Raw genomic sequence first — 13,439 nt, forward strand, 5'->3', positions numbered from 1 at the left:
ATGTCAGCTTTTTTGTGATAGCTAAGAATTGGAAACAAAGTAGATATTAATTGAATGTAGTGGAATATCAATGTGCTGTAAGAAACGATGTGTGTGATGAATACAGAAAAGCACAAAAAGATCTATATGAATTGATTCAGAGTGAAGTAAGCAAAACTAAGAAAATAATATACAGAGTAACTATAACAAGGTAAATGCAAAGATTGTTGTTGTTGTTTAGTTTCAGTTGTATCTGACTCTTCATGACCCAATATGGAGTTTTCTTGGCAAATTTATTGGAGTTGTTTGCCATTTCCTTCTCTAGGGGATTAAGGCAAGCAAAGGTTAAGGGACTTGCCCAGGGTCACACAATTAGTGAGTGTCTGAGGCCAGATTTGAACTCAGGTCTTCCTGACTCCAGGCCCAGTGCCTATCTACTGAGCCATCTAGCTGCCTCAAAATGGAAACCAAAATGGTTTCCAAACCAAAATGAACACCAAAAAAATCAAAAGTAAATAAATAAAATTTATTTTATTATATTACATTAAATTAATTAAATTTAAATTAAAAAATAAAATTATAAAGATCAAGTTGAACTGAATGAAGAGATATGAGAAGACACCCACAGCCTATTCCTTCATGGAGGTGGGAGGTCCACAGATATTACACATTGCTCATCTTTTCAGACTTTCTTAATGTATAATCAATTACGTGATTTTTTTCCTCTCAAAAAAACACCCAAACACTGTCATATTGGATGGTTCTTGGGGAGAGAGAGGTGGGTGGGGCAATACATGAGATACTATGGAGATGTAAGGAATAGAAAACAAAAAAAAAATTATTTTTTAAAAAAAGATGTCCACTGGATTTTTTGGAGACAATAGTTCCCATGACAAAAAAATTCTGCGCATTTTAAGCAATTGCTGCTCAACTAGAAATAGTGAGGAACAGGATCAAAGATCTAGACCTGGTGGGCCCTTTGAGGCCATCTAATCAGAGTGACATATTTTGGCTAAGAATCATATAATTTTCATGGGAATTCTGTGGTCATCTAGCCAAATCCAGACCTTCAAATTAATCTGCATTGTAATATACCCAACCCGTAGTCATTAAACCTCTTTTGAAATCTTCTAGGGACTTCCCACCCTTAATCCTATCTAGACTCCATTCTCCCTTGGCCACAAGGTTCAGGTCCATGGCATTCTGTTCACCCCAGTTTACTGGCCACTTCCATTCAGATACTCCTTAGATCCCTCCTCTAGTCACCCCAAACTACTTGACCACTGCTAGATCCCTCCCACAGTCTTTCTGCATACAAGGTGCATCTTGTCTCCATTGAGGTACTCCGATTCTTAAGATCTGGCCTGCTTGCTTTAGTGATACAAATGCTTAGATTCCTTAAGAGTCTGGCCAATATGGTGGATGTTCTAATAAACCTTGTATTTGGCTAAAAAAAAAAAAAGAAATCTTCTAGGGAGGGAGAACCCACCACTTTCCAAGGAAGGCCATGCCACCTGTGGATAGATTTGGTGTTTTAGAAATTTTTCAACGTAGGTAAAAACTTTCTAACCATTAGAGTTATCTCAAAGTGGAATCTCCATCTTTCCACCCCCTGCTTTTTTATATTCAAAGTAAGCACCATGCCTAACCCACAGTAGGAGTTTAATAAATCCTTGTTGTCTTGACTTCCTTGGGATGCACTAGACCCTCCTTCCTACAAGTCTGTAAGCAAAGAATGGATGATCACTTGTTCTGGATATTGTAGGGACAATTCATATATACATACACACACACACACACACATATGTATAATACATGTTGGACAAGTTGGCCTCTGAGGAGTTCCTTCCAATTCTGAGAATCTGTGATTCAAATTGAGTCAATATTTTGGCATGGCTGCATTATGTAGACATAGAGTCTAGGCTAGGGATTTACAGCCTTTGGGTGAAGCCCATGGACCCTTTCTTAGAATAATATTTTTAAATGCATAAAATAAAATATCCAAGATTACACAGGAAATACATAAAATAAATATAAAAATAAAGCAGCAATTTGTTTATTATTTGAGCTCATGAACTCCTGAAATCTATCAACAGGCCCTTTGCGGAAGGGGAATCAGAACAAGGAGTGTGGTAGTCCCCGGGCACTCTGCCCTGGTGAGATGGAATCTGGAATATGATGTTCACTTTCGGATACCATATTTTAGGAAGGATATTGACAAAGAGGAGTATAACCAGAAGAGGGTGGCCAAAATGATGAGAGTACTGTGACCGTATCATAAGAATTTTGGTTGAAGGTACTAGAGGTTTTTAAGATGGAGAAGAGGAAAAGACAGGGGTGATATGAGGTCTGTCTTAAAGTATTTGAAGGATTGTCATGTAATTAATGATCAACCAGACTTCTTCTTGGCCCCAGAAGGAAGAATGGGAAGTAATGGGTAGAAGTTTAAGAGAGGCAGATTTAGGCTTCCTAATCATTGAAACTGTTTAAAAGGATTGCAATCCCTGATAAACTAGTGAGTTTCCATCACTGGAAGGCTATGATACTAATCTGGGTTGTTCTAGAGGAAATTTTTGTTCAAGTGTGGGTTAGACTTGAACTCTGAGATCTCATTCAACTCTGAGATCTTGTAATTGTGTCTTACCATGACCACACACTTAGTAAATATCAAAACTAGAATTTGAACCCAAGACTCCTTGCTCAAGGTCCATCCCAAGTTCCATTATACCACACTACCCCCTCCATATCAAGTTATCTATCTGTAGGAATCTTATGTATAAATCTCAAAGAGGATTAGGTAACCTTATTTAATAGTAACTTTAATAGTTCCTTTGTGAAGTCTCATGAAAAGGTGCTATTGGCATACATAGCCCATTATACTGAGAATCAGAGACTTGGGTTTGAGTCAGAGCTCTGCTACCAACTAGCTGTGTGAACTATTTCCTTGAGTATCTGTTAGGTATTAGAGGATGTATGTAAAGTATAGAAAAGTCAGGGATCCCTGTAAGCACTCATACCCACTGGATTGCTCAGAGGTTATAACTGTGTTTCTGCCTCTGGCTTCATAGGTAACTTGGAGACAGTGTCTTCAGTGCTCCAGATGTCAGCTGTGCTACCCCCAAGTCTGAGAGAGTAAGACTTCTCTCCTATCCTCTAGGCTCCTGTAGGTTACTGCCCAGCATTTTTCCATGAGCTCTTACCCAATCTGAAAATCTACCTCTGACCCCTGCATCCCATTCATTTCCAGCTTTCCTTTACCACCCCCTGCTAAATTCGGGTAATTGCTTGCTGTCAGAACAATGAGACTATACCCTGTGACATTCCACCAGGCTTTTGCAATGAAGGAGGAGAGACTTTTGGTTGCCTGGTGAGGGTCTAAACAGTTTCTACAGAAACCACGAGCCTAAAAAGAAAAAAAAACCCAACCCTTTAAAGAAAATTCTTTGGTAATGTCCTTGAAGAGATAAGGAGAGGGCTAGCCTGAGACTTTGGGCTCCCAGGATTATAACTGCTTCCTATCCTACTCTCCCTGTGCACGTTCCTAGTTTAAGCATGATTCTCCATCCCTGGGCTCACACTCCCAGTTTTTCCCATCTCTTGCCTGCATTTATGATTTATCCATGCCAAATCCCCCTGGAGTGGAAAGGTCATTGATTTTGGACTCAGAGCACCTGGGATGCAATACTGCTTCTGCCATGTACTACCTGATAGATTTTGAACAAGTCACTTCCTCTTTGGGAGCCTGAGGTTCCTGATGTTCCTGATGATTATAAGAGTTGGAAGGGGCCTTAGTGGTCATTTAATCTAACTTCCTCATTTCACAGATGGGGAAACTGAGTCTGACTGAGGTTAAGTGACTAGCCCAGGGTCACATAGCTAGTAAATATATGAGGCAGGATTCGAACTCAAAGTCCAGTACTCCATCTACCAAAACACTTATCCACCCCTGAGGTCCCTTCCAGCTCTGAATCTATAATCCTGTAAGCTTATGACCTTTAAGATCCCTTCCAGCTACAATCCTCCACCCCACATTATTTAACATTCATTAATTTTTTTGAGTTCTAAATTCTCTCTCTCCCCCTCCCAACCCTCCTCCATCTAATGAGAAGGCAACCAGTTCTAAATCTTATAATCTTCATTTTAGACAAGTGAGATAGTATAAAATTTCTGGTCTTCAAGCACACACTTGTGGTTAAACAACCCTTCTTTTATGGGTAGAAATTGTGTTATTACTATATGTTTAAGGTATTTTAAGATTTTAATTCTGGATGGCACAAAGTCACCAATCCTCTGAGCTGTGAACTTTATATGGAAATTGGCAAGCTGAGAGTATTCACAGCAGCTGGGGAAGCAGCCTCTGACCCTGGAGAGTGTGAAATATTGACTGCTCCCAAACAAGTGCCATTCTCTCCAGCTCTCTAAGTGGGCTGGGAGCTAAGGCTGACTAGTAGGGTCCTCACATAAGAGACCGTGACTTGGTCAAGGTAGCTAAGGTAGCTCCTCAGGAGCTTTGCAGCTAGAAAAGAAGAGAAAAATGTCTTTTCCCAGCTACTGTGTGCTAGGAGGAGAGAATGACAGGAAAGAATGGCTCCAGGTTTTAAAGTAGTAGTGATACTTAGAGATATATATGGACTTGGCCTTTGTTAAGGATGAGATGCTCGTTAGAGGAGACAAAGCTCTCCTTTACCTAAAGGGGGAACCAGTGTTATCTATACCTAGGCTGTTAGCTGGGATATAGAAATGGGTCAAGAGTGAGAACAAAAGTCTGGGGACAGCATCAGATAGTTTTACCTAGATTTAGCCTGGGGTCTATCTACAAACTTGTGTTTTAAATGTTTTGATAACTATTTCAATATATTTTCTTTTTTTTTTCTTTCTTTCTTTCTTTTTTTTAGGCAACTGTGGTGAAGTGACTTGCCCAGGGTCACACAGCTAGGAAATGTCAAGCATTTGATCTGAGGTCAGATTTGAACTCAGGTCCTCCTGACCTCAGGGCCGGTGCTCTATCCACTGCGCCACCTAGCTGACCCCCCCCTTTTCAATGTATTTTAAATTCATTTTTCAATTCAATATATTCAATAAATGTTTTGATAACTATTTCAATATAATTTCAATATAATTCTGTGTATTTTGTTTTAGGCACTTAAAAATATACTTCTGAGAAGAAGTCCATGGGCTTTCCCAGACTCAAAGAGGTTCAGCGCAAACAAAAGAACCCCTCCCACAGGTGATCTCTATACCTCTGAAATCTGGTGACTTTATGTTTTGGTACCTTAGGGATAGACTGGACTTATGATTTCATTGATATAGGGTTTGCTGGAATGAGGAAACTTCCTATACTGTAGCATATTGGCTCATTCACTGTGACATTTAGTCTTAAAGAATTACCTACAACAATGAGAGGTTAAGTGTGCATGTCCCATGCATATTTAAATGTTGAAAACCAGAACGTGTTATCTTCCTCTTTCCCCAAACTCTCCTCTTTTTAAAAAAATTCCTCTGTTACTGTTAAGGGTACTGGTAGCTCACCCAATCACCTTACCTCACAACTCAGGTGTCATTCTTGATTTCTCACTCTTACCCTTCATATCCAATCTGTTGCCAAGTCTTGTCAACTCTACTTTCATGATATTTCTTGTCTATGTCCCCTTCTCTCTTCTGACACAGCTACCACCATGATTGAGCCTCACACTTGGAAGATTTCCATAGCTGGTTGGTTGATCCTCCTGCCTTGAGTCTCTTAGCACTCCAGTCTATCCTCCATTCAACTGCCAAAGTGATCTATCTTCCTAAAGTGCAGATCTGACCACATCACTCTTCTGCTCAACAAACACTGTTGGCTCCTTATTACCTCCAGGCTCAAATATAAAGTATGCTTTTAAAGCCCTGTACAACCTGGCCTTTTATTACAGTTTATTTCTTTTCATGTACTCTTCAATCCATAAATCCTGTCCTTTGTTTTTATCTTGAACATTATACTAGGTCTCCTTATTCCATGCCTTTTCATTGGCTGCCCCTATTCTATAATGCTTTCCCTCCTCACCACTTTTTGGCTCCCCTGGTTTACTTAGAGTCTCAACTCCAACCCTACCTGAGCAGGGGATCTTACCTGGAATACCACAGTGCTGGTGCCTTCCCTCTGAGATTAACTCCCATTTGCCCTGTGGATATCTTGTATGTACATGGTTGTTTGCATGTTGGCTGCCCCATTAGACTGTGAACTCCATGTTTTTACCTTTCTTTGTATCCTCAGCACTTAGCACAGTTCCTGGCAAATAGTAAACAATTAATAAATGCTTGATGACTGACTGGAAATGAATAAAAAAAATTATTTAAAAAATAGTTTCAGCAGAACCAACCAATTCCAGTACTAGATGCAGCATTCTCTACCTCTGCAAAGAAGGGAACTGGGAGCATTTGCCTGTCTCTTCTTCAGGTCAAAGTTTGATCAAGTTGAGACGAAAAGCATTTATTAAGTGGTCATTTCAACTACACAGTGTTCCATTTCAATTAATTTGCTTCTTTGTTGAATATATTGTTTTCCTGTTTCTGCTTACTTGACTTTTCATCAGTTCATATAAGTCTTCCCAGGCTTCTTGGAATTCTTCATACCTATCATTTTTTCATGAGCAATAATGCCTCATGATATTCATGTAACACAACTTCTTCTTGCCTTTCCCTAGGAGCTGTTGCTAAGAGCTACCATTTTTATAGGCTTCTAGGTTTGCTCAGCATCTCATTGCATATTCACACGTGTTATCTCATATGATCCTCACCAAGACTCTGTGAGGTAGGTGCTATGATAACCCCCACTTACAGATAGGTCTGAGAGAAGTTAAGTGACTTGTCCAGGATCATGAGGCAGGATTTGAACTCTGGTCTTCCTGGCTCCAAGTCAAATACTCTGTCCACTGGGTCACCTAACTGCTGGAGACACAGATTTTGCTGCCCAGAGCAGTCAACCTTAAAATATAAACTCAGGCTGGTAACATCTTACAATAGCTCAGTTTCCCTATCTGTAAGAGTAGCTCATATTTACCTATGCCTTTGGAGTATTACTAAGATTGGGGTCTGGAAGGGCTTTGGATTCTTTATATACAGGCCATCTTTGTTAGCATAAGAGAAGCACCATCACGTCACTGAGGTGATTTCCATCCTGTGTGGTTTGACTACTACTATGGAAAGCAGAGGCCATGCTACCACTCATCTGGACTATTGGAGTAGTCTCCACATTGGCCTCCCTGCTTCAGGTCTCTCCCCTTTGCGATCTGCCTCAATGATATCACTCCTCTGCTCTGAAGCTCATTCTAGCATTTCTAGGCCACCTCCACATTTTGACTTCCCTTGACCTTTCTAGCCCTGTACTTACAACCCTCCCCCCTCAGGCATTCTATGTTCTAGCTGTTTTCAGATCTTTCTGCTCCTGTAATATGGCAGCTATCACCCTTGCCTTCAATGTGCAGTCCCTCTACTATGCCCCATGTTGAAATCCTTCATTTCACTAAAGGCTCAGCTCAGGGGCATCATGCCTGATGGACCTTTCCCTGATCCCCTTAGCCCTTCTAGCTCTCCAACTGAAAGTTGCCTCTCCCTCCTCAAATTCCAGAGAGACTCAGATTTGGAAGGAACCTCAGAAACCTCTACCTGAAATAATCGCCTCTGAATATACCCAACAAATGGCAGAACCCATTTGTGCCTGCTTGCTGGAGGGTCTTCTCTTTACTGAATCAGTCTTATAAAATATCAGGGATGGAAGGAACACCAAGGCCATCAGGTCCAACCCCAACCTGAGCCTCAATGCCCCTTACAGTATACTTAATAAGTGGTCATCCATTAAGCCTCTGCTTGAAACCTTCCAGTTTGGGAGAACAGCACTGCCCCCCTTCTACTCCAGTCCATCCTCTATTCAGCAACAAAAGTGATTTTCCTAAAGTGCCAATTTGACCATGTCACCTCCATACAATGATAGCCATCTCTAAGGTGGGAATGGGGATGGAGGGGAGAAGAAAAAAAATGGGGGAAAAATGTGCATAACTTTATTATATTATATATTTAAAAGGAATAACAAGTTGTACATAATAGATTTGCAGTTTCATGTGCAAACATCTTTTTATTATACTATGTTATGGAAATGCTTATTATATTCCATAAATAAAAACTAAAATAAATAATAAATCCAGTGGCTCCCTATTGCCTCCAGAATCAAATACAAAATCCTCTATTTGGTGTTCAAAGCCCTTCCTAGCCTAGCTCCCCTCCTCTTTAATTATTTCTAATTGATCCTGTCTATAGCTTGTTTGTAGATATTGGTTTGCTTGTGGTTTCCCCTATTAGACTATGAGTCCCTCAAGGACAGGAATTGTCTTTTGCCTTTCTTTGTACCCTAGCACCTATCCCAGTGCCTAGCCCATAGTGAGCTCTTAATAAATACTGGTTGACTGCCAGACTCCTGAGATAGCTCATTCCACTTGGGGATCTAATTGTTTGGAAGTGTTTCTTTATGTGAAGCCTAAACAAACTTCTACAACTTTCACACGTTGGTCCTAGTTTTGGCCTCTGGGCAATCAATCCCTCTTCCACTGGACAGCTGTCCAAATACTGGAGGATTGCTATCAATCATGTCTGGCCAAGTCTCTCTTCTTCAGGCTAAACATTCCTGGTTACTTCAAATTATTCGATGGGTATGATCTCAGAGTCCTTCATTCTCTTATCTTTCTTCTGGATATCCTTTCTCTTATCCGTGTTCCTTATAAAGTGTGCTCAGAATAGAGTGCAAAGGTATAGTTCTCCAGGTATAGTTTTATCTTTTTCCTTTTGGCTCAGTCGGTACAGTTTTGGTCTTGGAGTCAGGAAGTGTTGAGTTCAAATCCTGGCTTCAGTTTCTCCAACTGTAAAATGAGGATAATAATAGCCTCTACCTCTGAGGTTGCTGTGAGGACAAAATTAAATATTTCTAAAGTGCTTTGCAAATCTTCCAGAGCTCGGTGGATGCTAGCCACTGTACAAATGCAACTTTCTATTATATATATTACACACACACACACACACACACACACACACACACTTGTATTCATGCCATATTAGCTTCTCTATCCAATAGACTTTAAGCTTCTTGAGTGTTTTGGCTATGCATTGTTTTTTCCTTTCATTTTTGCATCCCTAGAAACTAGCCCAGTGCCTGGTGCAAAAGAGGAACTCAAGAAGTACTTTATTGCTCATAAAATTTACCAAGATAAGGTGAAAATGGATACATGACCTAGATATAAAGAGATTTTACAAGAAAATTGGAAGAACATGGAATATATTACTTATCAGACTTACAGATAGGTGAACAATTTATTAATAAACAAGAGATAGAGAGCAAAGTTAGGTGTAAAATGGATAATTTTGATTACATCAAATTAAAAAGTTTTTGTATAAGTAAAACAATTATAGCCAAAATTCGAAGGACAAGAGATAATTGGGGGGAAATTTTATAGACAGTTTATCAGATAAAGGTCTCATATCTAAAATATATAAAGAACTTTGTCAACTCTATAAGAGTCATTCCCCAACTGATAAATGGTCAAAGGATATGAACAGGCAGTTTTCCAAGGAAGAAATAAAAACAATTCATAGTCATAAAAAAGTACTCCAAATCATTATTGATTAGAGAAATGCAAACTAAACAACCTTGAGATATCATTTTCTACCTACCAGATTGGCTAAAATGTTAGAAGAGGAAAGTGACAAATGTTGGAGGGGATGTGGAAAAATTGGTACACTAATTCATTGTTGGCGGAATTGTGAACTGATCCATCCATTCTGGAGAGCAATCTGGAATTATGCCCAAAGAGTTATTAAACTACCGCACCCTTTTACCCAGCAATACCACTATTTGGTCTATTTCCAAAGATGATTACAGGAAAAGGAAAAGGAAAAGGAAAAGGAAAAGGACCTATATGTCCTAAAATGTTTATAGCAGCTCCCTTTGTGGGGATGCCCATCAATTAGGGAATGGCTGAACAAGTTGTAGTATATGATTGTGATGGAGTACTACTACTATGTTATAAGAAATGATGAGCTCAATGATTTTACAAAAAAAAAACATGGAAAGACTTGCATGAAATATTGAAGAGTGAAGTGAGCAGAATCAAGAAAACATTGTACACAGTAACAGCAATATTGTTTTAAGAATGACTTTGAACAAATAAGTTACTTTGTCTATTGCAAATACTCAAATTAACTATAAAGGACCTATGAAGAAAGATGCTATCCACATCCAGAGAAAGAACTGATAAATAGAAGTATAATATATGTATATATGTATATATTTATATATATATAATATATATATATGTCTAATGGTAGCTATGGGGGGGAAAAGAAGAAAAAAGAAATTTAAATGATAATTTTGTTGTAAATTTGAAAGGAATAGCAAGTTGTGCATAGTAGATTTGCAGTTTCATGTACAATCATCTTTTTATTGTACTATGTTATTGAAATGTTTGTTATTCTATAAATTAAAAAGAAAAAAGAAATACTTTATTGAACAGCAACCCCCCCAACTCCCCCCCCCACCTCAGTAAATGGGCAGGTTACCCTAAACATCTTGACCATGGGCCTTGGCATTGCTATCCTCCCTTCTCTACCTTCCCTCCCTCCCATCTTCTGTATGAAGGCTAGGTCGCTCTTTCACCCCTTTCAAGGTTACAGCTATGTGATGTTGGTAATATTTCTATAGGCTGGGGAAGACTTCTCTGCCAGTCCCAGATTTTCCAGCAGAATCTCAAAGAACCCGTGTTAGTCCTTCCCTATGGGGAACTTCATTCTTTGGCATTCTTGAGATGTGTGTTTGTGTGTATGTGTGTGTGTGTGTTTAACTACTCATTTGAGAAATTTCAGCAGATAAGATCTATTCCCAATAGACCCTAAAGCTCTCTGTAACTCCACCTTTTGCAAACCCCAGATAGCAGAAGGTGGAGGGGACTGGCTCATGCAGAGAGCCCTGGGAAACTTCTTTCCCCAGTTCTCTCTGGTTTACAGTTTTCTTAAGAAAGTAACTAGCCTCTCAACCACTCATTTCTACAGAGGAGTTGTGAGACCCAATGTTGGGGGACCATTTTCATCTCCCTGGTTATACAGATACAATACATGATCAATAATTGAAAGTGCTCCTTTTTTTAAGCATCATGTTTTATCTTAGCTGAATCATAGATTGAAAGTTGGAATAGACTTTAGAGGCTTTTGAGACCAGCCCTTTTCATCTTATAGATTTACATTTTACAAATAGGGAAACTGAGACCCATAGTTACACCACTAGTGTGCATTTGAAAGGAGGACTTAAACCCAGGTCTTGCTGGCTATAGGTTCCTTACTATACCACTACCACCACCACCACCACCATCTACACCAGGCTACCTCTGAAGACAGGGGACAGAAAACTGATCAACTCTGAGGTGAAAGGCTGGGTCTGGCAGGAAGAGGTAACAAGAAGGTGGAATTGATGGGAAAAAGGATCTGAGTTTTTGTGACTAGGGATGAGGTGGCAGCAGTGACGCCCAAGAACTTTCACTTTCTGAGGACAAGAGAACAGATGACCTCAGCTTTTCTGGTTTCCATTCCCAACACCCAGTCCTGATATCATTTCTCCTGAAGTAAGTAAGAAAGAAAGTACGATTCAGCTTTGTGGATAGAGCCCTGGACTTGGAGTCAGGAAGATCTGGCTGGGTTCAAATGATTATTAATGATAAATTTTGTTGTTCCGTTGTATCCAACTCTCCATGATTCCATTTGGGGTTTTCTTGGCAAAGATACTGGAGTGGTTTGCCATTTTCTTCTCTAGCCCATTTTGCAGATGAGGAACCTGAGGCAAACAAGGTTAAATGATTTCCCAGGATCACACAGCTAGGAAGTATCTGAGGCCATATTTGAATTCAGGAAGATGAGTCTTCCTGACTCCAGGCCTGTTACTCTATCCACTGTGCCACCTAGCTGGCCATTAATGATAATAGCTAGCATTTACATAGCTCTTTAAGATTTGCAAAGTATTTTACTTGTAACATCTGATTTAATCCTCCAAACAACCCTTGGAGATAGGTGCTATTATTATCTCCATTTTATAGATGAGGAAACCGAGGCAAATCGAGGTTAAGTTACGTGCTGAGGATCACACAGCTAGTGAGTGTCTGAGGCTGGGTTTAAAGTCAAGTTTCCTGTCTTTGGCTGTGCCCTATCTGCTGAACCATGTAGTTGCCTCTACAGGAGGCCCCATGTAAATCAGAGATGGTACCTTGGCAGTAGCTAAGCATTCCCATCAGTGAAGGCAAGGGTTTGCAGGAGCCAGCTCAAACCGGCTCTCTACTTGATTGTTAATCAGCAAACTACAAATCAAGGCTTGGTTTATTGTTTTGTTGATTTCTCAGACTTAAGAAAGTGATGGAGAAAATGTTAATAATGTGAATTAAATTTGAGAATGTGCCTTGGGCACATAAGCTGCTTGTTAAACACTTTACCAGCACACCACTGGGGAAGGTGAAGAGATAGTACTTTCCAGACATGGGGGTCAACTTGTACAAAGTCACAGGGACAAGTGGTGGAATGTACAAGTAAACCAATTTATTTGGAAAATAAAGTGTTAAGGGGGAATGATGTGAAATGGTCCTAGAAAAGATCAGTTGGAGCCAGACAACTAAAGGCTTTTGATGCCAAGCTGAGAAGTTTGCTTATTATCCTAGACAGGACAGGGAGATTTTTAAGTACGAAGCTGCCTTGGTCAGACCTGTGCTTTAGGAAGACTGGACAGTGGCATGGAGGTTGAATTTGGAGAGGGGATAGACTGGAGATGGGGGGAGATTCAATTAAGAGACTATTATAATACTCCAGGTGAAAGGTAATTGGGGCTTCAACTAGACTGATGGCTATGTGAGTGTAGAGAAGGCAGTGGATGAGAGACGTTGTTATACTGGAATCAATAAGCCTCGAGAATTTATAGGATGTGGAAGGTGAGGGAGAGGGAGGGAAGAAACAAGGTTGACTCTGAGGTTGTGAACCTGGGGGATGAGTAGGATGAGGGTGCTCCCAACAGAAATGGAGAAGGCTGGGGGAAGGGAAAATTTAGGGGGAAGGAAAATGGGAGATATTTTTTGGCCATGTTGAGTTTGACCTGTAGGTAGAGATGTCTGCCTATGTGATCCAGAAGTGTTGCTCAGGAGAGAAATCAGGGCTGTGTATACCTGCACACACACATATGTGAGTGTGTGTGTGTGAGACAGAGAATGAGAGACAGACAGAGAGAGAGGAGAGAAAGGGAGAGAGAGGATTTGAGAGAATGTGCTGGTAAATGTTTAATAACTAACCGAGGAGGGGGAGAAAGAAACATACATATGATACTACACACTTCTAAGTTAAATCTGAATCATTAATATTTTCTCCATCACTTTCTTAAGTCCAGACAATCAATAAAACAACAATTCAAGTCA

The sequence above is a fragment of the Vombatus ursinus genome, unplaced genomic scaffold (assembly GCF_900497805.2).
Source record: "Vombatus ursinus unplaced genomic scaffold, bare-nosed wombat genome assembly UNPS02014489.1, whole genome shotgun sequence".
NCBI classification, from domain to species: Eukaryota; Metazoa; Chordata; class Mammalia; order Diprotodontia; family Vombatidae; genus Vombatus; species Vombatus ursinus.